The sequence below is a fragment of the Mus musculus genome, chromosome 9 (assembly GCF_000001635.26).
Source record: "Mus musculus strain C57BL/6J chromosome 9, GRCm38.p6 C57BL/6J".
Taxonomy (NCBI): Eukaryota; Metazoa; Chordata; class Mammalia; order Rodentia; family Muridae; genus Mus; species Mus musculus.
Genome location: NC_000075.6, coordinates 15,365,472 through 15,393,257, shown reverse-complemented (window position 1 = coordinate 15,393,257; position 27,786 = coordinate 15,365,472). Strand labels below are relative to the sequence as shown.

The 27,786-nt window shown below is 41.9% G+C and overlaps 1 long non-coding RNA gene across 2 annotated transcripts; it reads right to left on the bottom strand.

Moving 5' to 3' along the window:
• Positions 1–3,703: 3,703 nt before the first annotated feature.
• Positions 3,704–23,837, bottom strand: Gm34973. Of its 2 annotated transcripts, none has more exons than XR_379167.2 (5): positions 23,684–23,837; positions 11,807–11,929; positions 8,648–8,914; positions 4,761–6,052; positions 3,704–4,161 (listed from the first exon to the last, which is right to left on the bottom strand). It is a non-coding gene; the product is annotated as a predicted gene, 34973 (long non-coding RNA). The 2 variants fall into 2 exon arrangements; XR_379168.2 differs by having other exon boundaries at positions 11,835–11,929.
• Between the last annotated feature and the right edge of the window lie 3,949 nt (positions 23,838–27,786).

Genomic DNA, 27,786 nt, shown 5'->3' with positions numbered 1-27,786 from the left:
TCAGTAGCTTTAATCCCAGCACTCAGGAGGCAGAGGCAGGCATAAAGAGTTCAAGACCAGCCTGGTCTACATAATGAGTTCCAGGACAGCCAGGGCTGTTACATAGAGAAACCTTTTCTTGGAAATAAACAAAAAAGAAAAAAGAAAAAAGGAAGGAAAGAAAATATAATAAGTCATTATAGTTAGTTTTTTATTTTATTTATTATTAATGACAGATACATCAGTAGCATTGGGCAGTCTGTATGTGGTAGCTTCTTAAATACACAGGTACATGTATTACTTAAGCATATAGAGCTACATGTATACATAAGCACATAAGTACATAAGTGTATTGCACTAACACTACTAAAAGTAGAGATTAGTTGTTCCTATTATAAACAGGAGAAGGTGGGTTGAATATTGAATAAAACCTTTTGATTACCCAATCCAATCTGGTTTTTTTTTTTTTAAGAACTTGCTTGGTTGCTTAGTAAGTAAAGAACAGAATATAAATCTGAAAGAAAATCCATTACAATTCAGTAGTTATCCAAATCATAAAAGCAGATAGTTCTTGTTCAGAAATGGATTTTAAAATTTGTCATTTGTTTAAAGCGATTTAGGTTTTACGGTTTAAACCAGGGGTAACCTCCACTGGAAAAGCTGCACAGAGTGGCAGCCAGCGGTGAAGCCTCTCTGAATCCTCCCCCCAGCCTTGGCTATGGAACTGAGTCGAGGGGATTTTTTAAGTCACACAACACAGCAAGGAATCACAGAATTGTACTGAGTCAAATCTGACCACAGGCAAGTCCTCGGTTAAAGAAACCCACCTGAAGGTCCCAGGCATGCAGTTCACTGACTGTCCTCCCAAAGCACAGCACAGACACCACGTCTACCAGCGTCTTCATCATAGCTGCCATTTTGTGTGGACGCCTCAGCAGCCCCTCGCTTGTCTTTCATGCTTTGGCCTTATAAAATTGCAGAACTCAGACCACGCTGCAAACGTGACAGGCAAGCAATCCTGTTGGGGCTTCTCAGAAAAGTCTCTGGTCCACATGCACCTGTTCCTAGAGGAGGGCAGGGTCTCTAGAAGCAGCAGTAACTAAGCTGCCTTTGGTGAGGATGTCAAATTTGGTTGTTTTTGAGGGGAAGAAAACTCACTTCTCAATGACGAAAGTTGAGCCCTTCCTCCTCTGGGCTCCATAAAACTTTCCTCCAGGCCCCCTAAGCAGAAGGAAATTGCACTCCCATGCCCACCAACCCTGGATGCATGTGCATTTCTGTCTCTACTTCTGATTCCATCATACTTGTCTACTGCATGGTTATATGATCATTGTAGTCTGGGAAACAAGAGCAGAAAGCAAATGTCTACAATGGAAGAGCAGAGGGACTGGGCCGTTACCACTATAGGCTGCCATAGCCCACTTACCCAAACTGCACATTCCTATCTACTCCCCATCCTGTGTTAGATGCTTCCTAGAGTACAATGTATGGAGAAGAGCTGCCAGGGTCACAGTTGAATTCGCTGTCACAGCTAGCAACTTTCTAAAGTCCTATAAAAGGAAACCTGTAAAGATATGTTGTTGTGTGTAATAGAGATGGCTATCTCTGGAGGACTACCTTCCATGTAAGCCCATGACATATACCTAGAACATACACCCGTGCAATACAACACACACACAACTTTGAGACAGGAACCCTGGAGTTCTAAATGGTGTGTCTAAAGCCCACACTCTTAACTCAACATGATCTTTCCTTTTCTTCCTTTCTGTTGCTCAGTTGTATTACTTTCTGTGACCCCCCCCCACCACCACATTAATTAAATTAATTAGCTTTCCACGTGACATGACATTTCTGAAGATTCCATGCCTCACCTTCATCCTAGGTTGAAGAAGACATGTAGAGAAAGTGAAAGAAGCAGAATTAAAGTCATCATAAAATTAAGCAGATCTGGGCTGGTGAGATGGCTCAGCGGTTAAGAGCACCGACTACTCTTCCGAAGGTCCTGAGTTCAAATCCCAGCAACCACATGGTGGCTCACAACCATCCGTAACAAGATCTAACGCCCTCTTCCAGAGTGTCTGAAGACAGCTACAGTGTACTCACATATAATAAATAAATAAATCTTTAAAAAAAAAAATTAAGCAGATCTGGCAAGATGGCTCACATAAAAGCACTTTCTACCAAACCTGAGGATCTGTGTTTGCCCCCAAATATTAAGCGAGAACCAATTCCTACAAGTTATCCCCTGACACCGCCTCCCCACACACACACCTTGTAAACATAAACACGAACGCTAAAGCTTCAACTACTGCAATTACTTTGTTGAAAGTCTTGTCCCAGGGCCCTGTGACTTGGCTTTTTATTTGATCTTTTGTTAGGAGCATCATGAAAAGAATGAAAGGCCTACCCTAGAGATGCCACTTAGTGGACCAAGAAGACTACTCTTGTTCACAGGAAGCCTGTGCTGGGTGCAGTGGGTGTTCCAGAGTGGAACAAACTGGGGGCTTCTTCCAGCCACAGCCTTTGTTTCCAGTCCTAGTATTTGCCAATGTCTGGCTGGAATTGTTGTTCTCTCCTTGGCCCTGCCTAGACATTTGGGGTCTGATCCTATCCACTGATAGATACTACATCCGATGGGTCTTTGGCTCACTCCTACCTGGTGGCCTAGCTATCCCATGTCCAGACTCAAACACTTTCTACTTTGTTATCCCTTTGGCTTGTTGGGTAGGAACATTCTTGCCTCATTCTAGTGAATTACATTCTAATAATGGATCGATTGTAGAATTTTGTTCATTATGTATTATGTATTATCCCAATCCCTGTGACGCTTGGGATCAAGAAAAGACCAAGCAAGGGGTCAGCATATCAGAGTGGGCCAATCCTACTTATAAATGAATAAAAGTCCTACTTATAAAATGAATCAATAACTGCAGGAAGTCAGCAAGTATTTTCACTACCAAGGACTCCAAAAAGTATTGCAGGTAAACCTAGATGTCCTGGTGGCACCAGCCCATGAGTTCTCTGGGGTCTTATTCCTTGGGTGGCTGGAGTTTACTATGAAAACAACAGTGGAAAGCTAACAGAAGGAACAGTCCATGCCAGGTACCCTCTGCAGCTTTCTCCTGCCCTGATCACCAGATATGGAAACAATTCTCCTACTTTAAAAAGGGCTTCTGGGGTATCTCTGCTAGATTAGAAGCCTCGAGGATGGCAAGAGCACCTAAACTTCATGTCAGAAGTCAGCTTCATGTGACATACAGCTACAGGTTCATTAATGTTTGATAAAAATAAACAACTGTGTAAACTCCATGATTACTCTCCCAACTAAGTATTCCTTCAATTAATACCACTTGAACTCAAATATCATTAGCATTTCTAAAACGTTAGCTCAGGAAAAAAAATTAATGAAAGTAATGATTTGCTTTCTCTTTAGATAACATATAATCTTTGCCCCAAACACTTTTATTTAGATTCAAGCAAACAAAATGATAAAGCTTCCTTTTTTAAGGCTGACATCACTGATCTATGCCACTTAGTGTTAGTTTGTTGTTTAGAAGGCTGAGTCTCTGATCCAGCTAGGATTCCGAGCAAGCAACTGGATGCAATTGACTATGATTTTTTTTTTAACTTGGACAAATTTTGAACATGCTTCTTAAAACTGCATTGTTTTCTTTTAACATGGACAGAGAATTACAGTCTCTGTCCAACAGTAATTCTGAGGCAATTCATTGGAATCTTAAATAATAAGTGCATTTGATTTGCTTTTCTCTTTGACACAAAGCCCTTAGGAAGTAAGTGGCTTATGTTGGCCCACAATTTGAGGAGAAACAATTCACATTGGTGATGGGAAGGCTCTGTGGTGGTGGAAGGCATGGTGGGAAGGCTCTGTGGTAGTGGAAGGCATGGTGGGAAGGCTCTGTGCTGGTGGAAGGCATGGTGGGAAGGCTCTGTGGTGGTGGAAGGCGTGGTGGGAAGGCTCCGTGGTAGTGGAAGGCATGGTGGGAAGGCTCCATGGTAGTGGAAGGCATGGTGGGAAGGCTCCATGGTTGTGGAAGGCATGGTGGAAAGGCTCCATGGTAGTGGAAGGCATGGTGGGAAGGCTCCATGGTAGTGGAAGGCATGGTGGGAAGGCTCCATGGTGGTGGAAGGCATGAGCAGCTGAGACTCTTCATGTCCTCACATCTTGACAAGACAATAAATAGAGAAGAGACAGGACATGGGACTCGATTAAAAACTGTCAAGAACATCACCCCATGCTCACTTCCTCTGATAACCTCCACCTCCTAAAGGTTTCACAACCTTCCAAAATGGAGCAACAGTGACACTTCCAGTGACACTCGACGTTCTGAGTGGCATTTCACATGCAAACCACACTGACGACTCAGATGTATGACTGTATGTAGGACATACACACAGTCCTATGTGAGACAGAAAGCATGTGCTGCACGTTCCTGCCACTTCAGACTGAGCACATGGGACCTGGTGCAGATTAGACAAGCCAGCACCCAGTCTAAAGGAAGATCTGTCCCACTTTCCTGAAATTGCCAACCCAATATCTCAGAGACTGTCCCAGAAATAAGAAACCAGTAACTTAGATATTACATGGCCCTCAGTCAGAATCATCATATCTACTTGTCAGGTCTTGGTGACTTCCTAGGGCAGACTGACTCTAGACAAAACTAGAAATATGCCCAAGATAGTCCCTGTGACTCAACACATCCCTCTGAACTTTTCCCTATATCCTTTGTACTTTCTCTCTCTTGTCAATACCCTTTGTTTACCTAGATCTGCAGGTGGGCCTCTTCCTTTCTCTGCTGTCATCCTCCTTGGAACCCGGGGTTCCATGGGTCTCTGGTCTGGCTTGAAACAGCCAAAGTGTTACAGCTCTCAGAAGGGACGTTCATGCAGGGCAGGGAGTAGAGTCCCAGATCTCACTTCCTTCCATGGCTTTTTCAATGCCAGCGGCAGGGGCTGGGGCAGTGGCAGTGGTAGGCAGCAGTGGGCGATGGTGAGTGGTATTAACAGGCAGCTTCCCAGCAGGGCAGTGAACCCAGCCTGCCAGGCTGGTCTAAGGTCAAGCAATGAATGCTTCAGGGGAGAAAACTTTTCCCCAAAGTGTTTCAGCTCAGTAAAACAGCCACTCTCAGACAATTCTCAGTGAAACAACTTGGTTCATGTGTAAGGACTTTTATAAACATTGAGGAGCAGGGTGGGATCCAGGGGTAGATGTTTCCTGTTGGCTCAGTTTTGGATGCTAGTGATGCTCTAGTAGCATGGGAAAGGACTTCAAGTGTTTTCCCTATGCAACTGATTGTCATGGTCCTCTCAGTTGGGTGTCACACTTAGGTGTTCCAGAGCAGGTAGAGTTTGGCAGGGAGATGGCCCCATGACTACTGTACTCAATTCCAAGTTTCCCGAGGTTTGGGCTCACTCAACCTTATTTGTTCTTCTGTCTGGTGTCATGCTGTGCTCACTAGAAAAACTTAACACATGGATGTGAGTGAATGAAGTTAATATTCTAACAAGTGCTCTTGACTTGGGCATATGGCTTAGTAGTAGATCGTTTGCCTGGCATGCATGGGGCCGAGCTCAAGCCCTAGTATCACAGAAAAGAAAAAGAACGTTCTCAAAGAGTGGAGAATGAGTGGGAGTGTGGGGGTGGAGTAAAGGTAAACTGAGTATGTGTTCATGTTTGGGCATATGGATGGATTCATCTAGTACCCTCATATACACAAATGAGTTCTAAGTCCGTTGCAGGAGGAGAGCTGCATGGCAGTGACTTGCAACCTTGATTATACATTAGAATCACCTGGAAAGTGTTTAACCATGCTGGAGTCTGGGACTCACTCCAGCCTGGGGAATCGGAATCTTCAGCAGCAGCTGCCATTGCAGAACACGCAGGATCTGGCTTGGAAGGTGTAGTGCACTTTTGAATGAAGAACTTGTATTTGTCATGTCTTAGTATTTTTTTCATAAAGGGAGATAGTACTCCACCACATGTTTGGCCAGCAGGCCATCTGTTCGTAGAAGAGGCTTGATAACATTGGTTCCTTCTTCCTAGTCTGTCAGGAATCTAGGCCAGAAATTACACATTAGAAGAAGGAAGTTTGGCTCTATGTAAACAAGTATTTTTTCCTTTTGAAGGAAAAAAAAAATCGCTCTGGCAGTCCCTGAACCTCCCAAAACAACTTCTCTCAACTCTGAGTCACCCTCATACTTACAACTCTTAGAGTAGCCCTACCCCAGAGATGGCCATGGTAAGAACGGGGGACTGGTGTGCATAGGATAAGAGGTTTCAACCCACTTCCAGGTTTGAAAACCTATCAAACTCCATCAATCCCTGAGCTTGAAATCCAACCAATCCTTGGACTTGACTTGAAATCACATCAATCCCCACCCTGAAAATTTCTATCCCGGAAAACTCTTCCTCTGAGAAACCCTATATAAACCTTTCTCCTGCTCAGTCCTCCTGCTTCTTGCCCTAATAGAGGCAACCATTGGTTTTGTGTCTGTCCCAGTAAATCTCTTACGGAGGGTTTGTTGTGCAGTGTGACTGGTTCCTGACTTCCTGGATCCCTTTCCCTTCTGAGCTGTACCACATGTGTTGGGGAAACCTTTCCCCTCAGAGCTGTAACACTGACAATGTGCCCCCCCCCTCTCTCTCTCTGTATGTGTGTGTGTGTGTGTGTGTGTGTGTGTGCATGCACATGGGCACAAAAGTGTGCATTGAGATAGTAGTGAATATTATGTTTAGAGGATAAATTTGCTGTGATAAAACTTGTAAAAACAAAATTGTTTTAAGCTTCTATAAGTCCTGAGAAAGTTGCTCTTGCCTTGAATGTATGCTGTCAGTTGGCCCAAGATGGACCAATTCTTGATCCAATTTAGGTATTCTTTAAAAATTGTTGATTGTTGCAAAATATTTCACTGCCTTAACTATTCCTACAAGGTCACAAGACTAATAAGACTGCTAAGATCTGCTGGTGTGAATGGCTGAGACACCTGCTGGACATGTTACAAAAATCAAGCCTTACCTTAAACCAGACAGGATATGAGTAAATTTGGCTCCCTCAAAATTCTTACTTTGTAGTTTTGCCTTTATAATCTTTTGACTATTAATTTAACAATAGCTGGGGCCTTACCTAGAGAACTCTTTCTGGCTGGTCCTAGACATTTCTCTTCCCTAATTTACTAAAACTGAAACTTCAGTCAGGCTGGTGAGTGAATTTCTTAAAGTCCCAACACCTACATCACATGCATGTAGAGGTCAAAGAACAATTAAAAGCCATCCACCTTGTTTTGGAAGAGTCTGTCACTGAACTTGGACCTAGCCAAGTAATGGTTTTCTCTGAGATTAAAAAATAACATTCAAGTCGGGCGGTGGTGGCGCATGCCTTTAATTCCAGCACTTGGGAGGCAGAGGCAGGCAGATTTCTGAGTTCGAGGCCAGCCTGGTCTACAAAGTGAGTTCCAGGACAGCTGGGGCTATACAGAGAAACCCTGTCTCAAAACACCCCCCCAAGTAATAATAATAATAAAATAACATTCAGTTGCCATCCTGAGCAGGAAGGTAAACAACTCAAAAATAGCTTCAGGAAATTCCTGAAATTGACCAGATTTGCTTACTCTGTCAGAGTAAGCAGTGAAAGCTGACAGAAGAAATCTGAGCTGCAGAGAAGAGTTTCAGAACAGACTAGTTGCCCAGAAGAGGTTTAGAGCAACTGAGGCACCTAGAAAGGACATTCTCCAACCTGTTGGCTGCCTGCAGGCTGTGCTGTGTGCTCCATGTTCCCAGCTTTATAATCACCCATGCTGGGGTGAGTTTTGGTGATGCAGCTGTCTCTGAGTCACTTCTGCTCCTGGAAGTAACCCCTCCCCCATATTCCTGTAAGTAACTCCAATAAGCTCATTGGTTCACCAAGTTGGACTTTGGTAGTATCTGTTTTCAATCCGTCGTGGGTTCCCTCTCTGGGTTGAGTAGGTATATGTGTTGCATCTCCCCAGGAGAAATCTTGTCCCACAAAAGCTAGACTGACTGGCTGGCTAGAAAGTCCTGGGGATAATCCCTGTTTCTGCCTCTCTGGTGCCATGATTTAGAATACATACCACCATGCCAGTCTTTTTATGTGGGCTTTAGGGGTTGAACTCAGGTTAATGTGCTTGCAAGGCTAATCTATCGCCCCAGCCCCTGGGCATCAGTATTTTTGAAGAAGTTTCTAAAGTAAGTCAAGGAATAAATGCAATAGTCCAAAGACAGATTTACCTTCCAGCTATGTCATTTATAACATGACCTTAGACACAGAACACAAATTCCCACAGATTGAAAATGGAGATGTTATTCAGCTTACAATAATAAAGATAAAATGATTGCTATAAGTTAGAGCTTTTAAACCCACAGAGCACTGATGGCTTTAGCTTTGATCATTTTGAAGATAACAATCTCTCAGGCCGGTTGTATAAGTGGACAAAGCCTTTCTGAGACAGTATAGTACTCAGAGTGGGATATAACCTCTAGACAGAAACATATCCAACGACATGAGGTTGGATGTGACTAAACTGTTTACTTTCTTTGTGTTGAGAATTTATCAAACTTTAGGCAAATTGAAATGGTAAATTTATCTGTCGCAAACAATAATTTGCCTGATGGTGAATGGTTGCAGGGACTTACTTCTGTAACACAGCTTCTCCATTCCCAGTGGCTTCCTCCTGCCCTCCAAGACTCCACCACTGGCAGGGCTTGGAAGGAGTGCAGTACGGTTCATTATTCTGCTCACGCAGGTTCTGGGCATCAGGTTTGATTTAGCTGCTAGAGCAATAGGATGCTGGGATATTTTCAAGCCTTTAGACCTTGGCACTATAAATCTGCCTGGATGTCAGCCAAGAAAAGTATTGAGATGTGAGCTAGCCTTATGTCCTCAAAGACCATTCATTACTCCTGTAATAAGGGGGAAAACAATAAATGTTGCAGTTAGACTCGCCTCTGTGACACGTTTTAAATATCAAGAAGGACAAATTGGGAAATTTCAGAAATACCTCTGTACCTCCCCATGCCCCTTGGCATTCAGACGCTCATTGCACACTGCGGCCCCACAATGTTCTAATGTGTCTTTTTGGTAAGTGGTTCTCGACCTTGTCATATTATTTGGGGGGTTGGGGGAAATCAGCATCTCAAGGGCGGCTTCAGACTTAAAAAGCCAGTTCATGTTGACTTAAAAATATGCATATTAGAGCTAGGGAGCTGGCTCAGTTGATAAAGTGCTTACCCTGAGTTAGATTCACAGAACCCATGTGATAATGCTGGCATAGTAATATGCACTTATAATCCCAAAGCTGGAGAGGTGGACACAGAAAGATCCCTGGGACTTACTTCCCAGCCAAGAAGATGCCTTGTCTCAAGAAGATGTCACTGCTGAGGATGGCATTTGTCATCCTCTGGTCTGCAATGCATGTGCACACCTGCACACACATGCACACAGCTGTATTTTAACATGCATCCTCGAGCCTGAGTCCCCTGCATACCATGTTTGTGCATCCCTGCTTGATAAATTCCTTTCATCGAAGCCTCCTAAGCTATTGTAATAAGGCACTTGCTGTTCTCCATCTCACATACCAAGCAACTGAGACCAAAATGGGATCCATGCAGTGGCTAAGTCAGAAACACATAGCAAGTGACTGAGCAGAGACCCCACCCCAGCTCTGCTGGTACCAGGAGTGAAGTAGTTCCTACCTTTGTTAGTCATGGGTCTCTAGAGGAACAGAACTATAAAATAAATCCCCACTCTTGCTCTTGTTTTCATTCATATATATATATATATATATATATATATATACTTTCTTTTCCATATTATATGATTATATAGTACCAGTTATATATGTGATTATATTATATATTAATATTGACATATATACTCTATTATACACAGATATTAATATTTAAGGTCAGGGTTAAGTCCGTTTCATTTTATATTCCTAGAACCTAATACTGCCTTCTAAGTAGTAGGTATTAGCAAATTGGTTATTGGGGGTAGCAGAGAATTTTTTCTGAACTTGCACATAGACACAGTCACATAATTAAAAAACAAATCTAAAGAAAATCTATGAAGGAGACAGGTCTTACTACCTCCCATGTTTTGGAAGGTATGGTTCCACAGTATGGAAATTGAGGTTCAACACGGTTAAGTGACTAATCTAAGGTCACACAGCTAAGTAGTTTAGCCAGACTCCTTCCAGGGCTCTCCCTCTGAATAGTTCTGTTTTGTTTTTTTGTTTTTTGGTTTTTTTTTTCAGGATTATTCACACAGCCTGGACTGCTGTTGATATCTGGGGCAACATGTGTTTAATATATACAGTTATTAGAGTGGCTTACACGCTATGCTCCAGCTAGTTCAACAATGTTGTCGACCATGAAAAGTCCAAGAATCCAGGAGTTAATCACTCTACAAACCTGGATGTCTCAGTTGATTTTTGTATATGCCAGAATCTAAAAGTAGTATGAATTAGGACATTTATTAAAGAATTAACTTGTCAGTGAGAGTGAAGGCAAGTAGGCAAAAAGAGCCAGCTTCCTTCTTCCATGTTCCTTATTTAGGCTGCCAGCCTAAGGTGTAGCCCAGATTAAAGGTATACCTCCCCACCTCAGAAGTTCCAGTTTAAAGGTAAGTCATCCCACTTCAAATAATATAATTAAAAAAAACACACACACCAAAACCTCACAGGTGTTCCCAGCCACTTGGGTTTTAGTTAATTCCAGATGCGGTCTAGTTAATAAGCAAGAATAACCATTACATCATCCTATGTTCTGGCTCCTGGGTAGGGATTTTTAGAAATGTCACTAAAGACATAGGGCCTATAATTATTTTGTGTCTTCCTGGTATTGTACTTAGCAGTTTCCCTGAAAACAAACCTAAGAGGGAAGTGTCCTCAGAGACACAGTAGATGAGGATAATGACAGTCAGGATCCTGACAAGGACCATGACTCAGAAACCAGAGAGAGATTTCAGCTATGAATTTCTGGTAACCCTGGAAACCTGCATCCATAGCAGGGGCTACAAGTCCTCAAAGGACAGGGTGAAGGTTTGAAATGTAATTGGAGAGGGCAAATGGAGCCCTTGAGAAAGAAACCTCCCTCTGTATCTATGAATGCTCCTCTGCTAGGCATGCCCCAGGGCAAAATACTACAGCTAGGTGGTTCAGACATCTGGGTCATGATGGGTAGCCCTGGTCCAGGATCTCTTGCTCTTGTCCTGCCTGATTCAAGCTCCAGTTACCAAGAGCAGTCCAGGCTGTGCCAGAGACTGAAAGAACAGAATTATTCAGAGTGAGAGCCCTGGAAGGAGTCTGGCTAAACTACTTATCTGTGTGACCTTAGATTAGTCACTCAAGCTCTCAGAACCTCAATTCCATATCATGGAGCCATACCTTCCATAACATTGGACGTGTAAGACCTGTCTCCTCCATCAGTTGTCCTTAGATTGTTGGAGAACCTGGTTGCTAAGGTCACAGTCTACCATGTCCGATAGCTCTCAAAGCTTGGTGCAAAATGGAGGATTCTCTTTCTCAGTGGGGCTTCCCTTTCTCTACCTAGCTTTGTTTGGAGAGTGTCTCTGAACGCAGATGCCTAACCTTATGTGAAGGATAAGCCTACACAGAACTTTCTGCAAGTGCTACATGATTCAGCACGAGTCTTGCTCTTTCTTCCTGCCCATATGATAATTAGGTACTGTGTTATGACCAATCAGCCCTTCCTTGCCCATCTGATAATTAGGTACTGTGTTATGACCAATCAGCCCTTTCCACTCATACCCATAAGAGCCCTTATATAGCCTACCCCTGGAACAATGAAGTAGTGTTCTCACTGAAGCTCACTCCTGGAAGTTCCTCCATTATACTCATGGCCATCTGAATCCTGCTCATGGCTTCTGTCTACCCTCATGGGTTGGTGGCCAAAGACCTACGAGAAAAAGAGAAACCCATTTGTTTTTATCGATTTTTAGTTCTGTGCTTGTGTTTGTGTATGTGTACAAGATCAGCAAACACCCCATCCCACCCCACCCCCCAATTAACCAATTTACTAATACCTGCTGTTACAGGGCAGTACTGGGTTCTAGGACTATAAAATGGAACATATTTGAAACTGACCTTAACTTGTTTATAGGCTAATGGGAAAAAGTACTAGTGATTTGGGTTTTTTGTTTGTTTGGTGGTTGGTTGGTTGGTTTTGTTTTTTAACAGTGTTTGAATTAATATTTGTTAATGTAAAATGTATTTATTGCTCCACAAGCATTCTTAACCACTGAGCCATCTCTCGAGCCTCTATCGTGTACTTTTGTATTGATAAAATTTAATTAATGTTATAATTGTTAGGTTTGGTTGTTTTGTTTTGTTTGGGGTGAGTGCAAACATTTGAGGTTCATACTTCCACTGTCACACTGAAAGTTGCCGTAAGTTGACAGATGTCACTGAGTGCTAGGCTTCCTGTACTGTGTTTCAGACTGGACAATCACAAAGTTGGTGTAGAAAAGACAAGGAGGCTCCCTGACAGAATGGCTCACCCACCAGTGAGTCACCTCATACTTCACTAGCACACTAGCAAAACTGAAATGAAATATTTCTCAGGAAAGATAATGTATTAACTATTTAACTTTATTAGATGTATTAATCACTTAACTGAGTTAGTCTATCCACAGATATTTCAAGTACCATTCTGAAGCATATATCCTGTGAGAAGTTCAGAGCTGCCATGCTGACCTGTGAGAAGCTGTGGGCTCCTCTAGACAAGAAAAACTGAGCAGAAGGGGGACTTCTCATCTCTTTCCCTCTTCTCAGTGACAGAAAGTATTCCAGGGAGATGGGGGTGCATCAGCATGCACCTCACTGACATGGAGAGCAGAAATGAGCCTGTATTAATATAAACCTAGAGAGAGACTTGGGAATCTCGTTTGTTATCATGTCTTATGTGTCTGGAAAACTCTGTCTCTTGCAGCAAATTTAGAGAGGCTCACAGATACACACATACACAGTGTCAGATTTCACCCCATTCCCAAAGCATCATGATCATACATGAGTCAGGAAAACACTACGTGTCCTTTGATGATTGCAGGGCATAGTTGTTTCTGTGTTCTCAATCCCTCTGTTCCATCTCTCTTAACATGTTAAGTACCTTAACACACCTTACCTGTCTCTAGCATCCTACTTTACAATAGGGAGAAGGCTGTGGCCGGATTGCAACATATAGATCTCTTTTAGGCTTTATAAAAGAAAATCTTCTATTCGGCCTTGCCCAAGCCACCTGCTTCTCTAGAAAATTACCAGACACTTACCCAAGACTATAGATTGAATTCCTGTAACACAGCAGCAGTCATTAGAGGTGTTACTGGCTATGTCAGATTTTCTTTGGGTATAAATTTTCATTTCTTCTTCCTGTCAACCCTCAACCGTGGAAATAAGATGGCAAAGTCAAAAAGGCGCTGCTGTGGATTCTGAGAAAGATGGGCTCTCATAAAGCAGCATCTTCATGTAACCATGGAAAGTCTTTACTCTCTCAGGACTTTACCTCATCTTTAAGTCTGGAATAACCACTCAGAGACTGCTGGTCTATAGCTGCTAGCACCCACGGGTTACTGTATTCCTGAAAGAAAAGCTTGGGGTGGATGGGAAAGATGGCTAGAGAAATAACGAGCCAAGATAAAGTTCTCTGATAAGTCTCAATGTTTTAATTCTAAGGTCTGAATATAAAGGGGAAAACCCATCCCCCACTTTGCCAGGATCTCTTCGAGAAGACAAGCTCAGCTGCTCAGCAGGTAGTGGCTCCTTGCAGAAGCTGCAGATGTGGCAGGAAAATAAACTTTACCTAGGTTGAAAGACTCCACCCTAGGTGAGCTAGCCTTCTTAAGGCTGAAGGAGGGCACAGTTCCTCCATATTTATTTATTAAAAATTAGCTGGACTGGGGCATAAGATTTACTTATTTATTTACTTACACATGCAGCTTGTTTGTGTTTATTTGCACAAACATAGCCTTTTAGTATTTATTATTAACAAACATGGCCTCTTAGCACATGCCTCTGTCTTAGGTTGATAAGAGTCATTGCCTCAGACCCTCTGGGCCCCTTTGTCTGCGTGGAATGGGTCTCTAGTCACAGGTGGGCAAAGCGTTGGATGAAATGACAGACAGATGCACACAGGAGAGGTTGTGTAGAATCTGAATGTAATTTGTCAAATCTAGCATCAAACTTTTTATACAGAAGAAAATAGGGAAGTTGGGTGACACACCAGCAAGGTACAAAGAGGTTACCGGATTCTTACACAAAACAGAGGAATGCAAACACAGAAGGTCTGACAGGAACCACCTGGGATAGAATTCATTGTTAACAACTGGGATCAAAAAGAGCTCCACCTAAGGTCCACTTAATCTTAGAAGCCAGGGTCAAGGGCTTCATGCCCTTGCCATAGTTCCTATTTTAGTCTATAGTATAGTCCACCTTCCTCCTAGCCCATTGTAAATATTGTGTGTATGGGTGTAACTCAGCTATCTATAGTTCTAAGTATCTACTCTGGTTCCTCCTTAGGTCTCAAACTTCCTTCTTCCTAGATGATGGTAAATTCCTGTGTAGGGCAGTGACTTAGCTTTTATTCAAAGTGATAGTGTAATACCAGAGGCAATTCTGAATGTCACTGAATAGGCAACATTCTTACTGAATTCCAAGCCCATGGTCAGCTCAAGGACTTTCTAGGACATTGGAACACTGGCAAAGGCTTAGTTATGTCAAAATTCAATCTTAAAAGGCACTTATAATAAGATAATACTAAAAGAGAGCACGTGGATTCATACACCAGACTAATGCAGGAATAGGATATGAGTATATGGGTTAATGAGAACGCCAAAACTCCAGGAGGTGAGTTTCTGTGAAACTCTCTGCCTCGTGAGTGGCTTTAAGGCTTCAGGCCTGTCAAGCTGACTTGACCGGAGTGTGTGGCAAGACATAGGTCAGGTGCCTGTTTTGGCTGCCAGCCCTCAAAGCACACCTTTCTCCCATTCAGAACAAAGCCATGATATACACTCAATGCATTATTTTATAGCGATGAATAACTGCCACCTGAACTTTGCTGAAGGCGAGCCTTATGGAGGTAACCGACCTGCTTAAAATACAAAGTCAAAAGTTAAAAGCAACAGGAATAAAATTGTCTGTGGAGATGTCCCTAGCACTCAATTAAGTTGCAAAGTAGCAATGATCAGACCCAGGGTCTGGCCTCCCATGTGGGGGAGGTGGCTTTGAGAATCAACAGAAAAAAACTGTTACTTCTTAGGTAAATAGTGGTAAGATCCAGGTAAGCTGGCTGATAAAGATTTTTATCCATCTTCATAATTGGAATCTCCAATAATTTATTTCTAGACTGCATGGACTGGACTCTGTCAGTTCCTCAACCTGTGGAAGAATCAGGGTTCCAGTACTCAGGTGGGCAAGGAGTCAGCAGGGTGACAAATAGACACAAACACAAGAGAGAGTGTTGGATCTGAATGTAATTTCTCAAAGCGAGCATCAGACTTATATTACAGAGGAAAACAAGGGAGTAAGGTGATACATTAAGGTCATCCAAGGTACATTGAGGTTACCTAATGCAAAATGACTCTTTACACAAAACAGAGAAATGCATTACATAAAAGCTGACAGGAACCAGGCAGTGTTTACAACTGGGATAAAAAGCAGCCCCACCTAGGGTCAGCTTATTCTTAGAAGCCTGGGGTAAGGGCTTTATGCCCTTGCCATAGCTCCAATTCTAGTCTATTGTATAATCCACCTTTTCCCTAGGCCATTGTAAATTCCTGTGTATGGGAGTGACTCAACTGTTATTCTAAGTATTTACTCTAGTTCCTTCTTAGACCACAACCCACCTTCCTCCTAGGCCATTGTAAACTCCTGTATATGGAAGTGACTTAGTTGTTATTTTATGTTTCTGTAGGGAACCTCCATTTATCAGAGAAAGACACCAACTTTCTTCTAATTTGTAATATAGTTTTCCATACATGATTGTAAAATGAAAATTCTAAGTTTACTTTGTTTAACTAGCCCTGAGATTTCCAGCTCTTTTCCAGTAAATTGTAAAACAATATTGAAGAAGCACACAGATCCGTTCACCAACTTATGTAGGGACAAGTTTGAAGCATTTGTGCTGTGGGATGCCAAGACTGCAGGAGATTAAGCGTCCTTGAAACTTTTTGCCTCAGAACTGAGTACAAGCTTTTGGACTTGTCACACAGTTTCCACTGGAGTGGGTGTGGCACTAGACCCGTCCATGGTTTAGTAAGAATAACTGGTCATATTAAAGGAAAGAGAAGAATAATTATAACTCCTCCTTTTGATTAATTTTTCTAAGTCAGTTTCCACAGTCTCTATGTTCTCTGCCCCACAAGGTCTAAAAGCAAGGCAGCATGTTTAATCTGGGACATAGGCAAGCAAAGGTGGGTCAAGAACACACACCCAACACAGCTTTCCTGTCATCATTGCCAGGGCACACAGCAAGCTCACAGGTCAGCATTATCCTTTTGTGTCTGCATGTCACACAGTCATTGTGGCAGTTAGCAAGCTCCTGCAGCATTCTGTGGAAAAAACACCACATGCCCTCTTCCCCATATTAAATATCTGATCAGGATTAGGCTATGTGCCAATGAGTGGATACTTTCATCTCACCTATGCATGAGTATGCCTAGTTATAAGATGCTGTAGACACTCAGCAAAGAGTTCCTTGGCATCCAAATTTTTTAAATTTTAAAAATAAAAGGCTTGATTTAAATAATAATTTAAATTAATTATATTTAAATATAATCCCCCTTTTTGTTTTTTAAGGAATTATAGTTTTAAAGTTCCACAATACCTTGTCCTTGGGAATTGTTAAAAAAAAATCCCATAACATGGGGAACATTAAATTGTTGACAAAACATCTCAAATGCTTGACTGTAATAGCCAGTTCCGTTATCTGTTTTAATCTGATCTGGAACACCAGTCATAGAAAAAGAATGCAGGTGATGACTGATTACATTTTTAGCTGCTTCTCCTGTTAAAGCAGTTGCAACTGGAAAGCCTGAAAAGGTGTCAGTAGTCACATGTACATATTTTATTTTTCTAAAATCAGAAATATGAGTATCCATTTGCAATAATTGATTAAGTAATCCTCGAGGATTAACACCTTTATGTGGAACAGGTAGAAATTGAGGCCAATGAGAACAAGTCTTTTCAATTTGACATGCACATTCTCAAAAAATACCAAATTATTATCTCAAGCCATTACTATTTTGATGATGTAAAGAATGAAATTATATGACCAATTGTTCTTGTGTAAGGCCTGAAATCTGCATGGGATACAAATCTGCAGTGGCATTGCCTTAAGGGGTCTTGTCCAGGCAGTCCAGGATGAGTTTTTAAATGTACAAAGACAATCCTTTAAAGAAGGAACAGTATTTTCTCTTATCTTGAGTTATATATGCATAAACAATTGCAAAATTTGAGAATTAGCAGTATCTAAAAGGGAAACAATTTCAAGCAATTGTAAGCCCTGCACTATATACATATATTGGCTATCAATATACAAATTAAAAGCTTGATTTTAACAGTTTAAAAACAGTGACTATAGCACATGGTTCAATTATCTGTGCTGAAGCAGGAGGAAACTCAAAAGAATAAGCATGTGATCCAATCACATATACTTCTCTCCCATAGAAGGGCTATTTATAAATAGAGTAGATTCTTTATAGAATGCATGCATAAATTTACAGACAATACAAAAGCATGCATACAAGCAAACTTTAACAACTTATCTTTTGGATAATGATTATCAATTTAACCTAAAAAGTCTGCTATGCAATAGGATATCAGTATTCCTTAATAACCAATTTAATTGCTTGTTGAAACAAGTGTGTCAGGTTTTTAAGACATTCTTTCCAAAAATACCTTCATGATTCTTCTATCCTACAATTTTTTAATAACATCATAAGAGCTTCATAATAGGATGTTAAAACTTTACTTGGAGATGGAGAAAGACATTAATGTTCTCTTTTCCCAAAGAATTGCTGTGGACACATTGAGTAACAATAACTAACAATTGGTTACAATTGCTAACAATTGGTTACAGAAGCTTCCTCTACATTTTGCAAAGCTATTTGTCTTTCACCAATTAATTTGTATCTCCCTTGCTAACATCCAACAAAGGCTTAAATACTCCTGTGGTGAGCTTAAGGTGAAGTCTTAGCCAATAAACATCTACTGGAAGCTTTTGAAAATAATTTGAAGTAAGCAAATCATCTTTTCTTCCTTGAATTTTCTGTACCACACTTTTTCTAGGATATAACTGAGGCCCCAAATATTGAAAAAGATATTACCTCAGAATCTTTTCTGGAGCAGTAACTACTCCCTAAATTTTAAAGCTTGTATAAGAGCAAAGGTAGTAAAATTCCCCTTCAGAGGGATTAGTTAGTAAAATATTCTCCATATAATAAACAATATACACTGAAAGATTCAAAGTCCTAGCTTCTTGTATTGAAGTATAGACAATTATTTTTTTTACATAATATAAGGCTATTAACCATTCCTAGAGGCAAAACTTTCCAATGATTACAAACTCACTAGAAGCAAACCCTTCACAAATAACAAGATGCAAAGGAAAAAAAATAACCTTCGAAATCAATAATAATTCTATATGGCGTAGGCAGGCAGATTGTAATGCCTTTAGAAGTTCCACAGCCTCATTGACCTTTCATAAAACTTAAGTTTAAACTTTATTTTGACCAACACCTGGATAGATCTGTAATAATGATGTTTTGGCTTAAAAATAGTTCCCCAGGAGCGAGGTGAGGCTGGCCCGAAAAAAGTCCCTAGGCAGGGTTTGCAAAACAAAAGAAATGCCACACCTCTCTGAGGGTGCTCTGAGCTTTGCATTAACTCAAATGTAAATATTTCTTAATCTGAGCATACTGCCTAAATCCTGACCCAAAGAATATCCTGCAGTGAGGACAGATTCCAGGGGAGCAATTCTACTGTCTGTCTATACCTCTAATTTTTGGACAGTCTTTCCTAAGATGATTTATACTTAAAACATTCCTTATCACCTCAGCGCTGTGAAAGCATTGCTTGTATGTACTGGAGTCCCCTGCAAGGCAGCAACCATAGCTAGACTCTGATTGTATGAGGGTCCAATTTCTGCACAAAGATGAATATATCCAGATAAGCCTGTCTTTGTTTTGTATGGCTGGCTGGCCGCAGAGAGCTGTATTAAGTGTTCTCATGAGACAATTGTGTAACAAAAGGAACCCCTGACTGAGGGTCTCAAAAAAATTCTACTAGCTGTTTTTAGTAGCCTATCCACAAACTCCTGTTTGGTAACCAATAAATTTCCACTGAGATCTACTTTCCAATCTTGGTGGGTTAAATTTTGCTTCTACCACTGTATCTGATAAAACTGTGTAAAGGGGGCAGCAGGCCCATATGGGCCACAGCTATTTTTAACTTTTATTACTCTAGCAATCATCCTAATTACAATATATGGGTGAGTTAAGAATCCTGAGATTGCAATCAAACTGCAAACTGCAGCCAATCCAACACTAGCAATTTAACCATAATTTTTAAGTTTCTTTTGCAATACTAGAGCATAACCATAACTTTTGAAAAGCAAAACCCAATTTTAAACAATCCATTCTCTTTAAAATCAATACCAGAAGCATCACCTTCACATTACAAAGTTGGGCCACCAATTCTTACATATGAATGCATGACACTCTAATTTTTAACGCTTCATTAAAGAGACATTGTTTTAGATCTTATCCCTTATAAGTCTAGTTTCTAGGATAAGAATCACATAAAATATTATCCCAATTTAGAAGTATCTTTAGAGGCCTGGTTTCCTGGGCTGGTTCATGCCACTTGTTGTTTAAAATGACTCCAATCCTGAATTACCAGTTTTAAGCTAACTTTCTGTTACCAATGTTACACCTTTTAAAATCATACCCGATAACTTACAAACCAATACTTTATGACCAAGACATGCAGAGCATATTTATACCTATAAGACCAGCCAGAAACCAAATGAAGCAGTTACACGAATCTTATAAATTTAGACCAAAGAATGTTTACTTTTCTAGGTATAATTTCAAGAGAAAAAGCACTTTGTCATTTGCTAAACCCAATAATCACAATTGCAGAGATTTTTCTAGGAAAAGACAACTATCCACTAATTTGCCTTAGAACTAAGAAGCAGCTGACCCCTCTTATAAGTAGGGCCTCTCCTGCTGTGCTTGACTCCTGGCTAAGGGTGTGGAGCAACTGAGACAGAATCAAGAGATAGATAGCCAGCAGATAAAGTTTAACCATATTTTCTTTTCAACATGAAACATACAACAACAGCCATTCAGACAACAAAAAAAAAACCAGACACAAATTGACTCATGGAGAGATTGGTGCACCAAGGACAGATAATACAGAAAGGGTAGAGAACCTGATGGAACCAGAACTAAGGCTGTCTCCTGTAGAGGCCAGAGAGGAAGCAGGACATCTCCAGATTTCCCTCTGTCCCCGGGAGAGCTCCAAAATCCATTTTCCTTCTCTCTTGATCTCTCTCATGTCATTTGTATATCTAGCGTCTCCTTTTTGTTGTTGTTATTGTTATTTTTTTTACTCATTTTACATTATTTTATTTTATCTTATTTCATTTTAAGCCCTACTCCTCTCACCTGATGCAGTTCTTGACTGTGGACAAATGCCTATTTAGAATTTTCCAGTACCATTTTCCACTGTCAATCCCTAGCTGATAGCAATGTTGGGCTGAGGCTGACTCAGTCTAGCCTGTATCCTTTTCGCACCCTTGTAATCCACAGCCGTCTGTCGCTGTCCTCACCACCCACAGAGACAGGAACGACACGGACACCAAGGCGGGTTCACTCAGCAACTTCTTTACTTCGGGCTTTTTCTCTTACAGCTCTCTTCCCCAGCAGCTTCTTCTTCCTCCATCCTTCTTGCAGCTTCTCTTATAACAACTTCTCTTACAACAGCTTCTCTTACAAAGCTAGCTTCTACTTAGGGCAAGGGCTATAACAACAACAAAACTCCTATACTCTTGCAGATGGACCTCATCTAGCTCCACCCCACCTCATCCAATCAGAATTCACACACACTCCAGGCACGAGCTCAGGTTGATCACCAATAGGCTGACAGGTCCGGATCACGAGGAACAGTCCAGTCTGACAGGCAGCTCACACATGCAGCCTCACTACGGCATGAGCCTCACTGTGCATGCTCAGGCAAGGCAGTAAACATCTTGGCCCATGCGGCCGCACCTGCTTCCTGCATCTCCCCCTTTTGTTTTATTAGTAGCTCTGGGATCAGCATCTGTCTTAGGTTGACCCACTGTGCCACATCCTTACTCGTCATGGGAGTGACGAACTCACTTTCGCCATCCTGTCTTAGGTTGGTATGCGCATGTGAGGGTCTTACCCGTCATTGATTACTGATCCAGCATGTTGAGCCAACACTGGGGGGATGTTCCTGCTTCCAAGGCTGCCATAGCCTGCACTAAGGCTCGTTTATCAGCCCTGTGCCGCCTTTGCATACGTGCCATCCACCAAAGCATTCCTCCACACACAACAGTCAGCAGGAGCGCTCAAAAGGCCATCCCTCCCCAATTTTTTAAGAATCCCACAGTTCCCTGGATGATCTCCAGCCATTGCTTTGCAGTTGCAATCTCCACACGGGTGTTGTTCATGGCAACAATCGATGCTTGCAATTCCTTCATCTTTGTGTCAAGACTATGACTCCAATTTCCTAGCAGCATTGCACCAATTGCACGGGACAGATTTGCAGCTCTGGAAAAATTCTGATACTGAACAGAGGTTACACACATTCCTGCCATATGAGTAATGCAGGAAGCAAATACTAACTGCTCCAAAATATTCATCTGTTCCCACAACCAATCCACTCTTTGGTTAACCATAAGGATACCAGCTTTCAAATTTGTATTCCAGTGGAGCCGAAGCCCTGATTTCCTCTTTTCAGTCCCCTTGAAGGGAAGCTAGTATGGTGAGTAGGCAAAAGCAAAATTTGAGCAAGTCTAACTCCAGGGGAAATGGCAGACACCCCTCTGGGGGAGGAAACCATGATCTCATTTTCAAAACACAAAAGTACTTAAAGGAAAACCTTTTATTCAAACTTGGCTATATTCTGTTCTATGCCCCCATACCACACTGCCTTCTGTTCCCTGCCTGTTCACTAAATGTCTTTTCCATATCTTTTTAATGCTTACTGAAATACAGATTTTATAGACATAAATTTGTAACATATTTACATAGAGCATACATATGCATACCTAAGAACTTTAAGTGTTTTTATCTTACACAAAACAATGGTCCCGTTCATAGTGTTGTTTTTCTTCTAATACTATTGGCTAGTCCTCCCATCTACTATATAAGACCATCTTTTCTCTTTTTCTTTCATTTAAAGCCTTCTCCTTTAAAGGCTCAAGTTTCTACTACTGCGTCTTCAGGAGTTTTCCTGCAGGTTGCAATGTTTTATCTTTGAGGAAATTGCTCAAAAAGTACCTAACCTTAACTCTTGCTGCCTTTATCAGAATTACAACCTTCCACTCCAGGGGTTCATGATACCATTGCCCCTGTTGGTCCTGAAATATTGGGAAGGCCCCCCACAACGGCGGGCACATTTTTCCGGACTTTTGCATGAAGACTACGCTTTCCCCTTTTGTCTCCCTCATCTTTATAGGGGAGAGGAGAAGGCAACGGAGGGGCTGATGGTTTGGGCGGCCTACCGCGCCTCAAACTCCAGCGGGACATCTGACTACAGATGTCACTGTTGCTATCAGTCCCGTTGCTGCCACTATTAGACCCTTCAGAGCTAGATTCCTTCTTCTCTTTTTTATCTTTGGTTTGTTGTCTAAGCTGTTTAGGTTTTTGGTGGCTAGCCTGAGAAGCAATCTCCTTAGCCTCCTCAAGCACCGCCACTCCTTTCTCTATTTCAGCATTGTACTTTCCACTGGCATTCCTCAAGCATGCCCTGACCAAGTTCCAGATGGCTAACATTTTTACTTTAATTTTAGTCACAGTTGAACCCATATCGTTTAAATTCCCTCTGTCTCTATACCTGAGAACCTTAGTGCTCCATCCCCTTTTTTCTTGGGGAACCTTCCCTTCATCTCTATACCTGAGAACCTTAATGCTTCATCCCTTTTTTCCCAGGAACCTTACCTTCATCTCTATACCTGTCCGTACTATCTATGCAAGTCCCATTTTTTAAATGTAAAGCTGCCTGGTCTATAATTTAGATCACTTTGGACATTTGCCTCTGCTCTGCTCTGCTTCTCCTGTCTGGCCTTGATACACCCATCCTATCTATATGACTTGTCTACTAAAATCTGAATGCCCTCCATTTGGAAACTGCATTTTCCTTCACCCTTTACAAGATGGCATCACTCTGATCTCTCATTTTCCACAGTAGCCCTAATTGTTTAGATAAAAACACAGAATTTAGAGGTAGCCACAGACTCTTACAGTTCCACTTTCCTAAGTTTCCTTACCGCTGTTTACTAAACTTTCCTTACCGCTGTTTACTAAAGTTTCCTTACCTCTGTTTACTAAAGTTTCCTTACCACTGTTTACTAAAATTTCCTTACCGCTGTTTACTAAAGTTTCCATAGGCCTCTACTTCCTTTACTTACCGTTGCCGACCAACTCGATGAGTTCCCCGTACGGGCCACCACTTGTTGCTGGTCCTTCGAGCCAGAGAGACAAGAACAGCACGGACACCAAGGCGGGTTCACTCAGCAACTTCTTTACTTCGAACTTTTTCTCTTACAGCTCTCTTCCCCAACAGCTTCTTCTTCCTCCATCCTTCTTGCAGCTTCTCTTACAACAGCTTCTCTTACAAAACTAGCTTCTACTTAGGGCAAGGGCTATAACAACAACAAAACTCCTATACTCGTGCCAACTGACCTCATCTAGCTCCATGCCACCTCATCCAATCAGAATTCACACACACTCCAGGCATGAGCTCAGGATGGTCACCAATAGGCTGACAGGTCCGGATCACGAGAAACAGTGCAGCCTGGCAGACAGCGCACACATGCAGCCTCACTTTGCATGCTCGGGCAAGGGAGTAAATATCTTGGCCCATGCAGCCGCACCCGCTTCCCGCAGCCTTCAAATGATGAAATTTATAGTGCTAACATTAATGCTGTGTGTTGCTTACCATGCAGGATACCATCTTCTTCCTTTTTCTGTGGAGCCCCACTGGGTTCCTAAAAAGAAAGCTGGAGTGGATGGGAAGAATGGTGAGACAAATAATGAGCTAAGACAAAGTTCTCTGATAAGGTTCAATGTTTTAATTCTACAGTCTGAATATAAAGGGAGGAACCCATCCCCCACGTTGCCAGGATCTCATTGCTTTGCTAGGATCTCTTCTAGAGGACAAGCTCAGCTGCTCAGCAGGTAGTGGCTTCTTGCAGGAAACTGCAGATGTAGCAGGACAAGAGACTTTACCTAAGTTGGAAGACTCCACAGTAGGTGAGCTAGCAACTGTGGCAAACAAGGTCTGATCAGGCCTGCTCAGGGCTGGGGGAGGGCATTCTGGTCACACTGACGTGTCTGACTCCAAGGAAACATTCCAGAGATGAGATCTTACACTTCATCTTTACATTTACCAAGCCTGGACTCCCCCCAATGTGGAGAGCATTTTAGAGTAGAGCCTCCTTCATTGTGCTAATGTGTTAAAATCGTGTGTGTGTGTGCGTGTGTGTGTGCGTGTGTGTGTGTGTGTGTGTGTGTGTGTGTGTGTGTGTGTGTTTTCTCCCTCCCCTCCAACTGCACAGCTTCAGGAGACTGTGATACCTTGAGCTGGTAAACTCCTATTTGCCACTTAAGTGGTTACCAAATGGCCTGGAGCATGATTAATGTTCAATTCGAACTCTTGAACAAAATAATGAAGGAACAGGCTTGAGGTGGAGATTCTTAAACAATTCATCACTGCTTATTCTACTTCCTCTGTGCAGCTCACTTTCTGTTCTGTGTTCATCCTGGCTCAGCTGTGGGACCCATCAGATGATAGAGGAGTGTAAATGCTTGTGTATATATGCGCATGCGTGTGTATCATAACGGGGACACACACAGTACTGAACTATTCAGAAGACATGTCAAACAAAATATGCTCTCCAACACATTCTGCTGAGCTGTACATCAGCACCTGCATGGCTGTTAGTGTTCATCTTCTTTACTGGCCAATGCCCTAAGGGGTTCAGTAGTGCACAGACCTTTCTGCTGTGCTGGATGCTACAGATTATTTTTCAAAGGTACACAGTTAACTAGCAAAAGTTACAGCCATCCAGTGGTTTAAATTATATATGAAATCGTAATAAAAATTTTAAAAGGTAACCAATACTGCCATTTGTATTTAATTTTGTAACATGTGAAAGATAGTTTGGGGGTTGTTCTTGAATAATGTCAGATCTTTCCTTACCTGGACTCTGTATCTGTCTAGCATCCAATAAAACCCCTGCTTTGATATGTCTCTTATACTACAGTAGGACTTACATTTCTCCCAAAGCTTGGGATTGGATTCAGAGATTTCTAGGGGCATCTGGGTCAAGGACTTAATAGAAAAATCTTTATCAGCCAAGACTTCACTTTGAAGTTCTCCAGAAATACAGAGTAGTTCTTTCCCCACAACCATGTTCGGTGAGTATAATACAATTCAGGATTTTGCACAAATGTGTTCTGTGGCATCTTATTTCAGAGTCCCCAGATGAATGGGTAAAAAACGGTTGATTTGAAGCACTGCTGCAAAAGGGGGTCAGAATTTCAGAGAGAAGCTCAGGAGTCAGTGTTTTCCCTAAGCTCCCTAGGTAAATCCTCCATATGCTGAACTGTGAGACTCTCTTGTGTGTTGGTTACAAACACATGTTCTAGAGTTACCTGAAGTCCAAGTGTCTAACCTTCCCTGGGTCTTACCATCCCATCCACACTTTGAAAACCTACTTTATGTGTTGAAAGTGAAATGAAGTCAAGAAGGTGAAGTGTTGAGAGCATGCTTCTCTCTCAGGCACACTGCTCTCAGGGATCTTATTAAAATGCAAATTTGGAGTCAGTAGATATGAATCTGGGCCGTCAATGAACTTCTAGTAAGTCTGCTACATAGCCAATGCTACTGCCTTCTGTCTGCACTGTAAGTAATTACCAAGCACATTCTCAACGCTCGTTATCCCTCCCATGATTCAGCTAGGGAAAGATGGAGTGTGTGTACTGTTTTTGTTTTTGTTTTTTAATTTGTCTTTTAAAAAACATGCAGATACCTGGGTTCTTATCTTAGAAGATGCTGAAAGGTGTCCCCAGGATGGAAATCTAGAGGCTCGGCAGTAATCAGCATCCTGTGTGATATTGTTTTATAGCCAGTGGGGGATTGACCAGGCTCTCCCTACTAAAAATTCTTACTCACTATAGTGCCAGTTTACAGGGCTCCTGTCTGAGTCACCACATCAAAAAGGAAGAAGGAAAATTTTGTCTCCAGAACTCAGATTTCTCTGGACCCTCTAGCAATTGCATGGCCAGCTTCCACTGATCCCCACTTTCATTGCTTTGAAAATGATATTAATACATTTAACTTTTATAAGTCTGTTTCTTCATCTGTTAAATAATTTCTCTTTTGTTAATTTACATGAAATTATTAATTTAAAACTCTGCACCAGACAGGTATTGTAAGGATCAAAGAAGACAGAGTGGATGAAATGCACAGTGCGGTGCTTGCCACACAGCAGGCACTCAATGCTAGGCTATATCATGTACACATGTGCCTGTGTGCCCCCCTGGGGCAGAATGGGCGTTTAGACACATTTAGATAATGTGGCAGCTAGACAATGATGGCAATGCCATAGTAGACTTGATACCATTGACATTAAGTTGTTCTTTGTAAGCAGGGGAGTTTTGGGAAATGTGGGGGAAATTCTGGGGCTAGGATGTAGCTCAGGGGCAAAGCAAATGCCTCCTGTGTGAAGCCCTGGGTTGAATTCCCTAGAACCACAAGTCAGTTGAAATAAAAATTAGTGAGCAAACATTCCAAAGTTTGTCTAGTCTACCCTCTAGTGGTGAATATTTTAATCCTCAGGGCTAATGTGTGTTAAGCTCTGATGCCACTTCCTACAGTTTATCTTCTCTGCCACACAGGCAAGACAGTGAGGCTAGAGCCTCTCATTTTCCAGTCATAAAGCTTCATGATCCCTTTTCAGGGTCATGGTGGTTTGAATAGAAATGGCCCCCCTAAGCCCATACTGAGTGATACTATTAGGAGGTGTGACCTTGTCGAGTGGGTGTGGCCTTGTTGGAGGAAGTGTGTCACTGGGGGCAGACTTTGAGGTCTCAAGTGGTCAAGCTATGCCCAGTGTGGCATTCCCTTCCTGCTGCCTGGAGATCCAGATGTAGAACTCTTAGCTCCTTCTTCAACATCATGTCTGCCTGCATGCCACCATGCTTCCCACCAAGGTGATAGTGGACTAAACCTTCAAAACTCTAAGCCAGCCTCAGCTAAATATTTTCCTTTATAAGAATTGCCATGATCACAGCAGTAGAAATCCTCAGACAAGGACCTAGGCCTGTGAATCCTTGAAGTTGAACTTCACCAACCTCACTAAGACTGTTTACATTACTTCCCTATGGGAATGTCAGAAATGTCCATGGCAAGTCAGACGTCCAAGAGCCCCGGGCTCTTCATAGGCTTAAGAGCAGAAGATGCCAAATGCCAACAGTGTCTCTTCTCCCTCAAAAGTCACAATGCCTG